The 15268-nt window shown below is 43.5% G+C and overlaps 1 protein-coding gene across 1 annotated transcript in view; it reads left to right on the forward strand.

Annotated features, from left to right (window-relative positions):
* Nucleotides 1-8536: 8536 nt before the first annotated feature.
* LOC130291413 (cyclic nucleotide-gated olfactory channel-like) overlaps nucleotides 8537-15268 on the forward strand; it is a 148206-nt gene continuing 141474 nt past the window's right edge. The window contains exon 1 of the mRNA XM_056540126.1: nucleotides 8537-8670. The gene's annotated coding sequence lies outside the window, so the exon portion shown is untranslated. The remainder of the gene's footprint in view (nucleotides 8671-15268) is intronic.

A 15268-nucleotide genomic window follows, 5' to 3' on the forward strand; every position in this document is an offset into this window, starting at 1 on the left:
GATGAGAGGTGCGGGGCGTGTTATGGGGGTGATGAGAGGTGCAGGGGGTGTTATGGGGGTGACAAGAGGTGCAGGGGGGTAGATGAGAGGTGCAGGGCAGGTTTATGGGGGGTGATGATTGGTGCAGGGAGGTTATGGGGGTGATAAGAGATGCAGAGGGGGTGTTATCGGGGTGACAACAGGTGGAGGGGGGGTTATGGGGGTGATAAGAGGTGCAGGGGGTGATGAGAGGTGCAGGGGGGTGATAATAGGTGCAGGGGAAGTAAAGGAGGTGAAAAGAGGTGCAGGGGGGTTATGGGGGTGATAAGAGGGGCAGAGGGAGTTATGGGGGTGATGAGAGGTGCAGGAGGGTTATGGGGGAGATGGGGGTGATAAGAGGTGCAGGGGGGTTGTGGGGGTGATAAGAGGTGCAGGGGGGTGATGAGAGGTGCAGGGGGGTTATGGGGGTGATGGGGGTAATAAGAGGTGCAGGGGGGTGATGAGAGGTGCAGAGGGTTATGGGGGTGATAAGAGGTGCAGGGGGGTTATGGGGGTGATAAGAGGTGAAGGGGGGTTATGGGGGTGACAAGAGGTGTGGGAGGGGTTATAGGCGTGATGAGAGGTGCAGGGGGGATGAGAGGTGCAGGGGGGTTATGGGGGTGATAAGATGCGCAGGGGGGTTAAGGGGGATGAGAGGTGCAGGGGGGTGATGAGAGGTGCAGGGGGGTTATGGGGGTGATAAGAGGTGCAGGGGGGTTATCGGGGTGATGAGAGGTGCAGGGGGGTGATGAGAGGTGCAGGGGGGTTATGGGGGTGATAAGAGGTGCAGGGGGTTATGGGGGTGAATAGGAGAGGAGAGGTGCGGGGGAGGTTATAGTAGTGATGAGGAGAGGTGCGGGGGGCGCTTATAGTAGTGATGAGGAGAGATGCGGGGGGTTAAAGTAGTGATGAGTAGAGGTGCGGGGGGGTATAGTTGTGATTAAGAGAAGTGCGGGGGGTTATAATAGTGATGAGGAGAGGTGCGGGGGGTTATAGTAGTGATGAGGAGAGGTGCGAGGGGCGGTTATAGTAGTGATGAGGTGAGGTTCGGGGGCGGTTATAGTAGTGATGAGGAGAGGTGCGGGGGGGTATAGTTGTGATTAAGAGAGGTGCGGGGGGTTATAATAGTGATGAGGAGAGGTGCGGGGGGTTATAGTAGTGATGAGAAGAGGTGCGAGGGGCGGTTATAGTAGTGATGAGGTGAGGTTCGGGGGCGGTTATAGTAGTGATGAGGAGAGGTGTGGGGGGCGGTTATAGTAGTGATGAGGTGAGGTTCGGGGGCGGTTATAGTAGTGATGAGGAAAGGTGCGGGGGGCGCTTATAGTAGTGATGAGGAGAGATTCGGGGGGGGTTATAGTAGTGATGAGGAGAGGTGCGGGGGGCGGTTATAGTAGTTATGAGGAAAGGTGCGGGGGGGTTACAGTAGTGATGAGGAGAGGGGCGGGGGGGGGTTACAGTAGTGATGAGGAGAGATGCGGGGGGTTATAGTAGTGATGGGGAGAGGTGCGGGGGAGTTATAGTAGTGATAAGGAGAGGTGCAGGGGGGTTATAGTAGTGATGAGGAGAGGTGCGGGGGGTATAGTAGTCATTAAGAGAGGTGCGGGGGGGTTATAATAGTGATGAGGAGAGGTGCGGGGGGTTATAATAGTGATGAGGAGAGGTGCGGGGGGTTATAGTAGTGGTGAGGAGAGGTGCGGGGGGTTATAGTAGTGATGAGGAGAGGTGCGGGGGGTTATAGTAGTGATTAGGAGAGGTGCGGGGGGGGTTATAGTAGTGAAGAGGAGAGGTGCGGGGGGGTTATAGTAGTGATGAGGAGAGGTGTGGGGGGGTTATAGTAGTGATAAGGAGAGGTGCAGGGGGTTATAGTAGTGATGAGGAGAGGTGCGGGGGGTTATAGTAATAATGAGGAGAGGTGTGGGGGGGTTATAGTAGTGATGAGGATAGGTGCGATGGGGGTTATAGTAGTGATGAGGAGAGGTGTGGGTGGAGTTTATGGGGGTGATGAGGAAACAGAGGATAAGAGGGAGTGTATATGTATATATGATGTGTATGCAGATATAACGTACCAAAAAGAAACAATAAGGTATTTCTTAAAGTAAACTTGGGGGAAATTAACCCTCTATAAAGGCAAATTAGCTTAAATCTAGGACACCTGTAGTTACATGAGCTAGGGGGAGAGAATCAGTTCCTCAGTCAGTGGGAAAGGAGGCAGAAACCAGGTGCGAAACTCGGACAAGGGTAACGAGTCCATGTCGCAGTCTTACCCCACTACTCTCTCACCTTAGCAGTGGAAAGGTTATGCTGATGTTTATCAGGTGTCAGGATGTGATTGTGGTACTTGTGACCGTCTGCAGGCATTCTCCATTGTATGCAATTTTTGCTGGGGACATCGCCCTTAGCAACGGTTGACAAGTGCAGGGCCTCCACCCCAGCGAAGGTGCACAATTGCACTTGGGGTTGAGTTTCCTGCTATAGCCATGTCCATGCAAATATAAGCCGGCAAGTGTCTTTTAAGGCTTATACCAATGCACCCTTTTATCTTATTGGGTAGCGTTGGGGGTTTCACCTGTGAGGCCTGCTATATATAAACCAGCAAGGGTGGGGCTTGTAACCTGTCTCCCCCCTCCCATTGTATGTGTGCTGAGTTCACACTGGAGGCGACTGGGGAGCAGTCTGCAAGTTGAACCTTAGGCTGCTGTATATCTGGTTCCTGGTTCTATGCATCTGGCCAGGCAAAAAAGGTTAGTGGTTAGGTCCCGCATCACATGAGAAACTTTGGCGTGGTGTGCGGGCTCAGGTATGTCCTTCATATAAGGATATACTGGCTAATGTCTCATTTTTACATCAGTTTTGAGGATTAGCTAATATCATTGTATGTATTTACCACAGGATTGAAACCCCACTTTTGTCCATAGGTGCGGGTCCCCTACCCCATTGTATGTGTGCACAATTGCACTTGGGGTTGAGCACCTGTTATCACCTTGAGACTACGTTGTTTTGTTTTTTTGAAAGGTTATGCTGGGAGTTGTTGTTTCACCCACCATAACTGCAGAACTCACAAGTGACTACAGCTCTGATGGGGCAGAGTGAAGCAAAATACACAATGATATCAATGACTACAGGTGACGTCTTCTCTATAGTCTTTCCTTACCTAATTCACATGGTACATACCGCCGGGTCCAGCTAAATCTCTCTTCGGAACTTGATGACCAGACACCATTGGCTCCTCACTATGTCAGCAGAGTTTGATCCTCTATATGAATTTTTTTATATATATATATATATATATATATATATATATATAATATGCTAACAGAATTTTGTAGGGACAAGCTTTCGGGATTCCTCCCTTTATCAAGTCCAAAGCAAATCTAAGCTCACAAGCAGAAGACACAGGTTACATCTCACAAATATGCAGGGGTTTAGACAATAGATGTGGAGAATTCAAACTAAGATGGGCCCTAAATTATCCTGCTATAGGAACATAGACTGATAAGGATGAGAAAAAGGGGGAGGGAGGAGGGAGCAGGTGAGAGACTGGTGATTAACCCCTTAAGGACCGAGCCCTTTTTCACCTTAAGGACCAGAGCATTTTTTGAACATCTGACCACTGTCACTTTAAACATTAATAACTCTGGAATGCTTTTAGTTATCATTCTGATTCCGAGATTGTTTTTTCGTGACATATTCTACTTTAACTTAGTGGTAAAATTTTATGGTAACTTGCATCCTTTTTTGGTGAAAAATCCCCAAATTTGCTGAAAAAAATGAAAATTTTCAATTTTTCTAACTTTGAAGCTCTCTGCTTGTAAGGAAAATGGATATTCAAAATAAAAAATATTTTTTGGTTCACATATACAATATGTCTACTTTATGTTTGCATCATAAAATTTATGAGTTTTTACTTTTGGAAGACACCAGAGGGCTTCAAAGTTCAGCAGCAATTTTGACATTTTTCACAAAATTTTCAAACTCACTATTTTTCAGGGACCAGTTCAGTTTTGAAGTGGATTTGAAGGGTCTTCATATTAGAAATACCCCATTATAAAAACTACACCCCCCAAAGTATTCAAAATGACATTCAGTAAGTGAATTAACCCTTTAGGTGTTTCACAGGAATAGCAGCAAAGTGAAGGAGAAAATTCAAAATCTTCATTTTTTTACACTCGCATGTTCTTGTAGACCCAATTTTTGAATTTTTGCAAGGGGTAGAAAGGAGAAAATTTTTACTTGTATTTGAAACCCAATTTCTCTCGAGTAAGCACATACCTCATATGTCTATGTTAATTGTTCAGTGGGCGCAGTAGAGGGCTCAGAAGGGAAGGAGCGACAAATGGTTTTTGGGGGGCATGTCACCTTTAGGAAGCCCCTATGGTGCCAGGAGAGCAAAAAAAAAACACATGGCATACCATTTTGGAAACTAGACCCCTCGGGGAACGTAACAAGGGGTAATGTGAACATTAATACCCTACAGGTGTTTCACGACTTTTGCATATGTAAAAAAAAAAAATTTTTTACCTAAAATGCTTGGTTTCCCAAAAAATTTACATTTTTAAAAAGGGTAATAGCAGAAAATACCCCCTAAAATTTGAAACCCAATTTCTCCCGATTCAGAAAACACCCCATATGGGGGTGAAAAGTGTTCTGCTGGCGCACTACAGGTCTCAGAAGGGAAGGAGTCACATTTGGCTTTTTGAAAGCAAATTTTGCTCTGGGGGCATGCAGCATTTAGGAAGCCCCTATGGTGCCAGAACAGCAAAAAAAAAACACATGGCATACCATTTTGGAAACTAGACAGCTCGGGGAACGTAACAAGGGGTAATGTGAACCTTAATACCCTACAGGTGTTTCACGACTTTTGCATATGTAAAAAAAAAAAAAATTTACCTAAAATGCTTGTTTTCCCAAAAATTTTACATTTTTAAAAAGGGTAATAGCAGAAAATACCCCCCAAATTTTGTAACACAATTTCTCCCGAGTACGGCGATACCCCATATGTGGCCCAAAACTGTTGCCTTGAAATACGACAGGGCTCCAAAGTGAGAGCGCCATGCGCATTTGAGGCCTAAATTAGGGACTTGCATGGGGTGGACATAGGGGTATTCTACGCCAGTGATTCCCAAACAGGGTGCCTCCAGCTGTTGTAAAACTCCCAGCATGCCTAGACAGTCAGTGGCTATCTGGCAATACTGGGAGTAGTTGTTTTGCAACAGCTGGAGGCTCCGTTCTGGAAACAGTGGCGTACCAGATGTTTTTCATTTTTATTGGGGAGGGGAGGGGGGCTGTGTAGAGGTATATGTAGTGTTTTTTACTTATTATTTTATTTTGTTAGTGTAGTGTTTTTAGGGTACAGTCACATGGGCGGGGGTTCACAGTAGTTTCTCGCTGGCAGCTTGAGCTGCAGCAGAAAATTTGCCGCAGCTCAAACTTGCAGCCGGATACTTACTGTAATCCTCCGCCCATGTGAGTGTACCCTGTACGTTCACATTGGGGGGGGGGGACATCCAGCTGTTGCAAAACTACAACTCCCTGCATGTACGCTCTATCAGTGCATGCTGGGAGTTGTAGTTTTGCAACCGCTGGAGGCTCCGTTTTGGAAACAGTGACGTACCAGACGTTTTTCAATTTTATTGAGGAGGGGAGGGGGGCTGTGTAGGGGTATGTGCATATGTAGTGTTTTTTACTTTTTATTTTATTTGGTGTTAGTGTGGTGTAATGTTTTTAGGGTACAGTCACACGGGCGGGGGTTCACAGTAGTTTCTCGCTGGCAGTTTGAGCAGCGGCAGAAAATTTGCCGCAGCTCAAACTTGCAGCCGGATACTTACTGTAATCCTCCGCCCATGTGAGTGTACCCTGTACGTTCACATTGGGGGGGGGGGAACATCCAGCTGTTGCAAAACTACAACTCCCAGCATGTACGGTTTATCAGTGCATGCTGGGAGTTGTAGTTTTGCAACAGCTGGAGACACACAGGTTGTGAAACACCGAGTTTGGTAACAAACTCAGTGTTTTGCAACCAGTGTGCCTTCAGCTGTTGCAAAAGCTGCACCCCCCAGCATGTACGGACAGCGGAAGGGCATGCTGGGTCTTGTAGTTATGCAACAGCCGGAGGCATACTACTTTGGCTGGGGATGCTGGGGATTGTAGTTATGCAACAGCTGGAGACACACTGGTTTGCTACTTAACTCAGTGTGCCTTCAGCTGTTGCAAAACTACAACTCTCAGCAGTCACCGACAACCAACGGGCATGCTGGGATTTGTAGTTATGCAACCACCAGATGCACCACTACAACTCCCAGCATGCACTTTAGCTGATTGTGCAAGCTGGGAGTTGTAGTTATACAACAGCTGAAGGTACACTTTTCCATCGAAAAATGTGCCTCCAGCTGTTGCAAAACTACAAGTCCCAGCATGCCCATAAGGGCATGCTGGGAGTTGTGGTGGTCTGCCTCCTGCTGTTGCATAACTACAGCTCCCAGCATGCCCTTTTTGCATGCTGGGAGCTATTGCTAAGCAACAGCAGGAGGCTGTCACTCACCTCCTGCTGCTGCTCCACGATGCCGCCGCACAGGTCAGTCCCTCGCCACCGCCGTCGCTCCTGGGGCCCCGATCCCAACAGGGACGTCGGGGATCGGGGTCCCCAGCACCCGGGGTCTTCACGTCCTCCGGAAGAGGGGCGGATCGGGTTGCGGGAGTGACACCCGCAGCAGGCACCCTGATTGGACGAATCAGGGCGATCGTGAGGTGGCACCAGTGCCCCCTCACCCCTGCTGTCTATGGCTGTTTGGGGCGTCAGAGACGGCCCCGATCAGCCAGTAATTCCGGGTCATTGGGTCACTGGAGACCCGATTGACCCGGAATCCGCCGCAGATCGCTGGACTGAATTGTCCAGCGATCTGCGGCAATCGCCGACATGGGGGGACATAATGACCCCCCTGGGCGATATGCCGGGATGCCTGCTGAACGATTTCAGCAGGCATCCGGCCCCGGCTCCCCTCCGGCTAGCAGCGGGGGCCGGAAATGCTCAGGGCGTATCCATACGCCCTCGGTCCTTAAGGACTTGGAAACGCGAGCGTATGGATACGCCCTATGTCCTTAAGGGGTTAAGCAGGGAATAGTGAGATACAAAAGAGACTACAGTACAGTACCGGTTATAAGAAATTTTGATAATGAGATTAAAAGCTGAAATCCACATTGAGGCCCCTGTTTTTTGAGTAAAAAAAAACAGTATAATTTTGGCTTCAAATGTCTTTCTCTCTTGTGTGTTTTTGAAGATCCCTCTCAGTATCCTGATTGTAAGGTCGTGTATGGAGTGGCCTGATTGGTGATGGATGATTGGTACTGGAAGAGCAGTGAGACTGTGGAACTCTCTGCCTGAGGAGGTGGTCATAGTTAACTCGGTAAAATAATTTAAAAGAGGTCTGGATGCATTTTTTTGGAGAATAATAACATCGCTGGTTATGTATACTAGATCTATAGGGACAGAAGGTTGATCCAGGGATTTATTCTAACTGCCATATTTGGAGTCGGGAAGTAATTTTCACCTCTAGTATGAGGGTTGTTTTGCCTTCCTCTGGATCAACTCAGTAGGGACTCATTAGGGTTATAGGTTGAACTTGATGGTCTTTTTTCAACCTTATGAACTATGTTACTCTAGGAGGCTTTTTCCCTGTAGCCCCATTTTCTTACATCACCTTCTTTTCCATTCAGTCTTCGGTCTCTGCCTGCAGCATGTGGTGATACACATCTCTTTGCCTCTTCCATAGCAGTGCTCAAGCAAGGAGCACAGGTGCAGTAAAGGAAAATTGGTGATGTGCATCCTCACGTGCTCCCCAATAGGCAGTCATGTATGGACGATAAGCCGCCTGGCTGAAGGCAGGGACTCAAGTCAGAGTAGGAGCCCTATGACTACTGGTTTAGAACCAAACTATAGACTAAATCTTGGCTATAGGTTTGTGCAGTCTCATGCAATCAAAGCTCGTTGAAACTTATACACACAGGATCACAATTAACTTGTAGATAATATATAGTTGACTTAGTAGTAAATAGTATCAGGGCTGTATTTGCCATTAGGGAAAAATGTGATTGGTAAGAACAGCTATGAATTTTACCAAGAGCTGTTAAACCACCATATGCACAAAATCCCTTGAAAAGATCTGTTCATTTATAACTTACATAATGGCTGTTAACAGGTTAAAATGTAAAATTCATGTTGAATCAGTGATATTAGGGTCCTTCTTATTTCATAGCATTGTTTATACCTGTGCTTTTGGATACGTCACTATGATTGTGATTTCATGGCAATGTGGCCCCTAGAGAATAATTAGTCTCTGCCATTAGCATGAAAACAAACAGGAGCGAGGTGGAGGGAGCTGTAAGGTAAGGAACTGCAGGAACTATGAATAAAGAAGAGATGGTGAGAAAAAAGGGACACAGACAACAGAAGGATAAAAGAGTTCTCTGATGTTACCCAAGCTAAAGCGAATACAGAACAAACCATTAAAAAGAACGACTATCACAAAAAAAGAGGCACAATCTTCATGACAAATACAATATAGAGCCACTGCTGATCTTCAGATGAATTCCTAGGACTTATATACGTTGCTGCAGAAAGAAATTTGTCACTGGACGCAACTACAGCATTACACTACGGTAAGAATATTAGCTTGGACTAGAGGGACTTCTAGTTAATCATTTTATGGAGAGCTATAAACAGTTTGTGAATGCAGTATTATTTGCTTAATAATTAGTTTTAAAACAATCATTCTTATTAAGTTACTTAGTCATAAAACATTAAGATGCATACAGGGTGCAGATTATCTCTAAATGTACATTAGGAATCGCTTTATTCAATTCTATCAATTATGGTTGGCAAATACATTTATAGAGTTGTTTAGTATTTTTACAGGAAGTAGATGTCAATTTATTTTTGAAGGCATGTCTTCATCTATAATCCTAAATATATAATCTGTATTCAGAGATGCAAAGATACAGCGATCGGCCACTACCATATATCTGCACAGGTATCCCCTCTCTTTTCCATTTTATAAACAGCAGCAGGCTCTCTCATGCGGTTCCACTTGGATATCACGAAAGCTCCTGTGCTACAACCTCTCAGAATAGTGCAAACAGTTCATTCGAAGAGAAATAAGAAATAGAGGGAGCACTCACGATTCAGGAGATTTGACAAGTGGTGACTTTATTCCGTAAACGGTACATGGACGGCTTCAAACCAGCGGGACGCCACGGACCCTTGAACGAACATGTTCGTTCAAGGGTCCGTGGCGTCCCGCTGGTTCGAAACCGTCCATGCACCGTTTACGGAATAAAGTCACCACTTGTCAAATCTCCTGAATCGTGAGTGCTCCCTCTATTTCTTATTTCTCTTCGAATGATATAATCTGTACCATTAACACAATGTTTTGGAGTTCTAAATTTACAACTAAACGGGATGAGAATTTAACTCAGGGCGGGTTCACCACTCCTGGTGTGACGGAGCTTTCAAGGGCCACTAAGCACTCCGCAGGCATTCTGGGTAGGGGAATATGCAAATCAGCTCATTACATCACCTTCTCAGGCGATGTTCCCTGGTATCAGCTTAGCTCCAGTTACGAAATATAAAAAGCTAATCGAGATTAATGCCAAACCAGAACTCTCTCTCCAGAAGGAAAGAGGACCCATCTGCAGACAGCTGTTTCGGGGTTCTTGCCCCTCATCAGTACAGAGCAGGGTGATCTGGCTTGGCTGAGATGAGGACCAACAGATATACATGCACCTTAGACCAACAGATATACATGCACAGTTAACACATTTATCCATTGCTATTGGTACCCATATCACACATTCATAACTCTTTCTATTACTAAGAAAAATAAAAGAAAACATATAAAATATGTTGTTTTATTCTACATTATGTAGATAACAGAACTATTTCTACTCCTGGTAACCACATTATGTATCTATCCCTATTATCAGTATTAAGATCCTACATACATTAATTCTCCATTGCTAGGACAAGCAAGATATTTTAATTTGGAACAAATGACAAACACCCCTTAAACTTAAAGGGGTATTCCAGGACAAAACTTTTTTTTATATATCAACTGGCTCCGGAAATTTAAACAGATTTGTAAATTTCTTCTATTAAAAAATCTTAATCCTTCCAATAGTTATTAGCTTCTGAAGTTGAGTTGTTGTTTTCTGTCTAACTGCTTTCTGATGACTCACGTCCCGGGAGCTGTGCAGTTCCTATGGGGATATTCTCCCATCATGCACAGCTCCCGGGACGTGACATCATCATTGAGCAGTTAGACAGAAAACTTCAGAAGCTAATAACTATTGGAAGGATTAAGATTTTTTAATAGAAGTAATTTACAAATCTGTTTAACTTTCCGGAGCCAGTTGATATATATATAAATAAAGGTTTTGCCTGGAATACCCCTTTAACAATGACAACATGTTACAATTACCCCTGCTTTGATGTTCACCTTGTTTACAGGAAATGTACTCCTTAAAGTAAAATGCCTCAGATTTATAGTATTTTAGAAGAAACTGGACTCAGGCAGCACTGTGTAAACCTGTCCTTAGAGGGCTGCACAATGTACTGAACACTTATGACTTCCAAAAAAAATGCTGGCCCTATTGGAAAAAAAAAATATTTGCTATGCTAGTTAACTAGCACTGTCATGACTGTGCAGTGGTCCACTTGTCATCCCAATGCAATATTCCCAGAAGTAAACTAATGTTCCATTAAAAACACTGCATGATAAAGCTTCCTTTCAAAGCAGCAAAACTCCCAATTGCCAAACTTTTTGCCTTTTGGCATTTTTTTCTGGCTTTATCACTGCTTTAAGATGGAAATACATTATTTATCCCTACAGCCAGCATGGTATATAAAAAAAATAATAATTTGCAATGTATATTTGGCGATTTGCCTTTTGATTTATGCTACAAAACAGAAGCTACTTATATATTTTATATAAAGGCCTTCTGACTCTGGGATTATGACTACTCTGACAGATGATGTCTGGAGAGAGATTGGTCAAGCATGTTGGCCCAATGCTTTTGTTCTCAAAAAGTTAAGTCACTTCTAGAGCTGTCTGGCAGTGGCTTGCCCCTTCTCTCTCTCTCTCTCTCTCTCTCTCTCTATTAAGAACACTTAATATTCAGACAAGCAGTGTATCGGGAAATTGGGAAAGATATCAGTGGCAAAACATTTATTTAGAAGACAGCTATTGACAGTTTATGGCCAATTTAGATGTCCAAAGCAGCCTGTTAGAAAATGGTTTCTGAGATCCGACTTAGCTCAAAAATAATGAAAAAAAAAAACATGAGGATAATGCCAATTGCCCCATGACAGAGGAAAAATGCTGCCCAATTCCAATATGGTGATCAGAACAAATCCCTGGATCAAGTTCTATCCACATAAATCTAGTATCCATCACAACATCATGTGGCAGATAGTTCCATAGTCTCACTGCTCCTACTGTAAATAATCTCTGTCTGTGATGATGCTGAAACCTTCTTGTCATGGTTACAGGCCTAAGTATAAAAAGATCACTAGAAAGATCTCTGTACTGTCCATTTATATATTTGTACATTGTGATCAAGTAGCCCCTAAGGCATCTTTTCTCTAAGCTAATTAACCTCAAGCTTGATACCCAGTCTTGGTCCAGTAATCCTCCCATACCATGAATTACCTTTGTCGCCCTCCTATGCACCCTCTCCAGTTCAGCTATGTCCTTCTTATATACAGGTGCCCAAAATTGGACACAATAATCCATATGTGGTCTGACTAATGATTTATACAGAGTAACTTGGGATATGGGTGGCTACACACTAGAAATAATAAGTCTACACCGAGGTACTGAGTTGCTCTATACCTGTAGTGCCAAAAAACAGTAGAAAAATAAATAATAGGAAAAGTAACAAATACAGATGAGGATGGAAGTTTTTGAGACCACTTTTGCTAAATAGTTTAGAGATTGTAGACAGCAAGTGTAAGACCTGCATTGGGATGTATTTGATGAGTTAAAAGTTAATACAAACAAGGATCTTAACAGAAAGGTATACTGGATCACTGAATTAGAAGCATAAGTGTATTTATAAAATATCTATATGGAGTAGATGGAGAACAGCACCGAAACCATCCGATGTGCCCGTGGTCACCTGGACTGCCAGTCCAGCAAATCACCATGGAAAATGCAAAGGCCACAGCACCAATCTGGGGGCTCCGGTTAGTTAAAATAGAGCTGAGATTCATTGGTTACAGGAAGCAACGTTTCGGCTCCATGAGAACCTTTATCAAGCATACAATATGCAAACCTCTATATGGCAGATTTTGAGAATACCTACATTTACCCATCACAATGGTTTCGTCATGTTCAGACTTGGTTCTGGTACATTGATGATACCTTTGTGATTTGGCATGATTACCACATACAATTACAGGAGTTTTTGTCAGAATTCAATGGGGTTCATCCAGAGCTACAATTCACTATGGTGGTTTCGGGAGAACCCATTGAGTTCTTGGACACTAAAGTAGGGGTATGGGACTATAGGCTGACTTTGGACCTGTACTCTAAGGAGACTGACCGTAACAGCATACTAACTTACCATAGCTTTCATCTGAGAACTGTGAAGTCATTGCCTTGGAGTCAAATGCTACGTGTGAAATGCATAGTATCTGACCCCGAACAACTTGAGATAAGATTACAGAACATGAATCACAAAGAGAGATTAAGTGAATTTGATAGAACCACTCTCCTACAATACCGTCCCAAAAAAAGCACAAATCAGATACCATTTGTATCAACCTATAACGAACACAGCCAGGAGATGCAGCTGGTGTCTAGTTAGCCGTACAGTGGGTTTGACAGAGCCCCCCCATGATGACCTACAAAAAAGGCAGAAATCTTAAGGATCAATTAATTTAAATCAGATATAGGGAGCTTCAACAATAGTACATCTCAAACTCTGTTAGCAGCGGCAAAGTCTGGTAATTCCTGTTTAGGATGCAGTCACTGTAATAGCATTATAAAGGGAGACAGTTTCAATCATCCCCACATCAGCAAACCGATTAAAATACATGTGAGATATACTTGCCATTCGTCACATGTGATTTATCTTATTCAATATCCATGTGGCCTCTACTATGTGAGGGAAACTACAAATGAATGCCGTGTGAGGTTGAATGGACATAAATCATCCATACGTACTGGCAAAATTGATCTTCCATTACCTAAGCATTTTGTTGAAATGGGTCATAATGTGAGTCAAATTCACTTTCGCATCATTCATCATGTATCGCCCTTAAGATTGGGGGGGGGGGATCGAGAGAAAATCTTGAAACAAAAGGAAGTAAAGTGAATTGGCAGATTAGATACATTATACCCTAGAGGTCTTAATGTGGACTTTAGTTTGAAACCATTTATGTAATTGAGGTTCTGTGGAATCTTTTTCTTTATTTTATTTTTTCTCTTCTTTCTTTCTTCTTCTTTGTTTTCCTTTGTTTTCTTTTACTCTCCTTTTTTTCCTTGTATTCTCGTTTTCTCTTCTTTTATTTTATGTCTTGTCTTTCTCTCTTTTGTTTCTCTCTTTTTCCTCCTTTTTGATTTCTCTATTCCCTTTCCCCTTTTCTTTTGGTCGCTTTCTTTTTCTGCTTTTTTCTTTCCCTTTTTCTCCCCCCCCCTTTTCTCCTCCTCTTTTTCCTTTGTTTTTCTATTCATTTGAAATTTTTTTGATTTCTTATTTGTTATTTTTTCTTTATTATTTTCTATTTTATTTTTTATTCTTTATTTCTCTTCTTTATTATGACCCTGCCATCTGACTGCCATCTGACTGTTCTTAGCTGACATAAGTGGCACCCAATGTGTTCTTCTGCTGCAGCCCATCGGCTTCAAGTTTTGCTGTTGCCCATCTGCTTCAAGGTGTTGTGCATTCAGAGATGGCATTCTAAATACCTTGATTGTCACATGTGGTTATTTGAGTTACTGTTGCCTTTTTGTTATCTTGACCCAGTTCGTTGATTCTCCTCTGGCCTTAACAAGGCATTTTGTCCACACATCTGCTGCTCACTAGATATTTTCTCTTTTTCAGACAATTTTCTTTAAACAATAGAGATGGTTTTGCCTAAAAATCCCATCCCCCCCCCCCCCCCACACACACACACACAGCTTTCAGTCTGACATCATTCGGTCCCTTCTTGTCACTGCTTCTTCCTGCTTCTGAAATGTCATCTCAGCAGGAATTGCTCATTCAGCCAATTACGTCCTCCCCGCCAACTGCCCAGTGTTTGGCCTTCTGGTCTAATGTTATCTGGTGCCCCACTCCTCATCACTTCTTTTCACCAGGAGCTGCCAAATACTGTAGCCAAACACTGATTGAGACAGGACACTGCTGTGGCCAGTGACTGGCTAAGTGGGCAGTTCCTGTTGAGACAACTTGCCTTAAAAACAAGAAAGCCAAGATTAGCAGGGGACCAAATAATGTCAGACCAGGAGCTTTGGGGTACAAGGTGATTTTTTTTTTTTCTAACAACAACCCTAGCCATATATAAATGATGTAATGTTTTCAGAAAACACTGTTAAGCACCAAGGGTTGCTGAGACATAGTAATATACTATATTAATAAGCTCTGTGCGTGATGGCGGGGCGATGCAGGGGACGGAGCATCATGACGTCATGACTCTGCCCCATGATTTTATGCCCCACCCCCTTAATACATGTATATGGGAGGGGTCGGGACGATCGCCATGCCCCCTCCCATAGACTTCTATTGAGAGGGTGGGACGTGACATCATGGGGGTGGAGCCATGACATCACGATGCTCCATCCCCTGCATCGCCCTGTCATCACGCACAGAGCCAGTTTTCTCTGTATAGGGGATAGGGGATAAGATGTCTGGAGCGGAGTACCCCTTTAAGGATTTTATTTTTGCATTTTCATTTTTTCCTCCTCACCTTCTAAAAATCATAAATCTTTTATATTTTTATCCACAGACAAGTTTAAGGGCTTACTTTTTGCATGACCAGTTGTTCTTTGTAATGATATCACTCATTTTACCATAAAATGTATGGCGCAACCAAACAAAATGCTATTTCTGTGGGGAAATTGAAAAGAAAACCACAACTTTGCAAATTTTGGAAGGTTTCGTTTTCATGCTGTACAATTTACGGTAAAAGTTAGATGTTTTATTTATTCTGTGGGTCAATATGATTAAAATGATACCATAATTACATTTTTCTATTATT

This window comes from Hyla sarda, chromosome 9, assembly GCF_029499605.1.
Source record: "Hyla sarda isolate aHylSar1 chromosome 9, aHylSar1.hap1, whole genome shotgun sequence".
Classification (NCBI taxonomy): Eukaryota; Metazoa; Chordata; class Amphibia; order Anura; family Hylidae; genus Hyla; species Hyla sarda.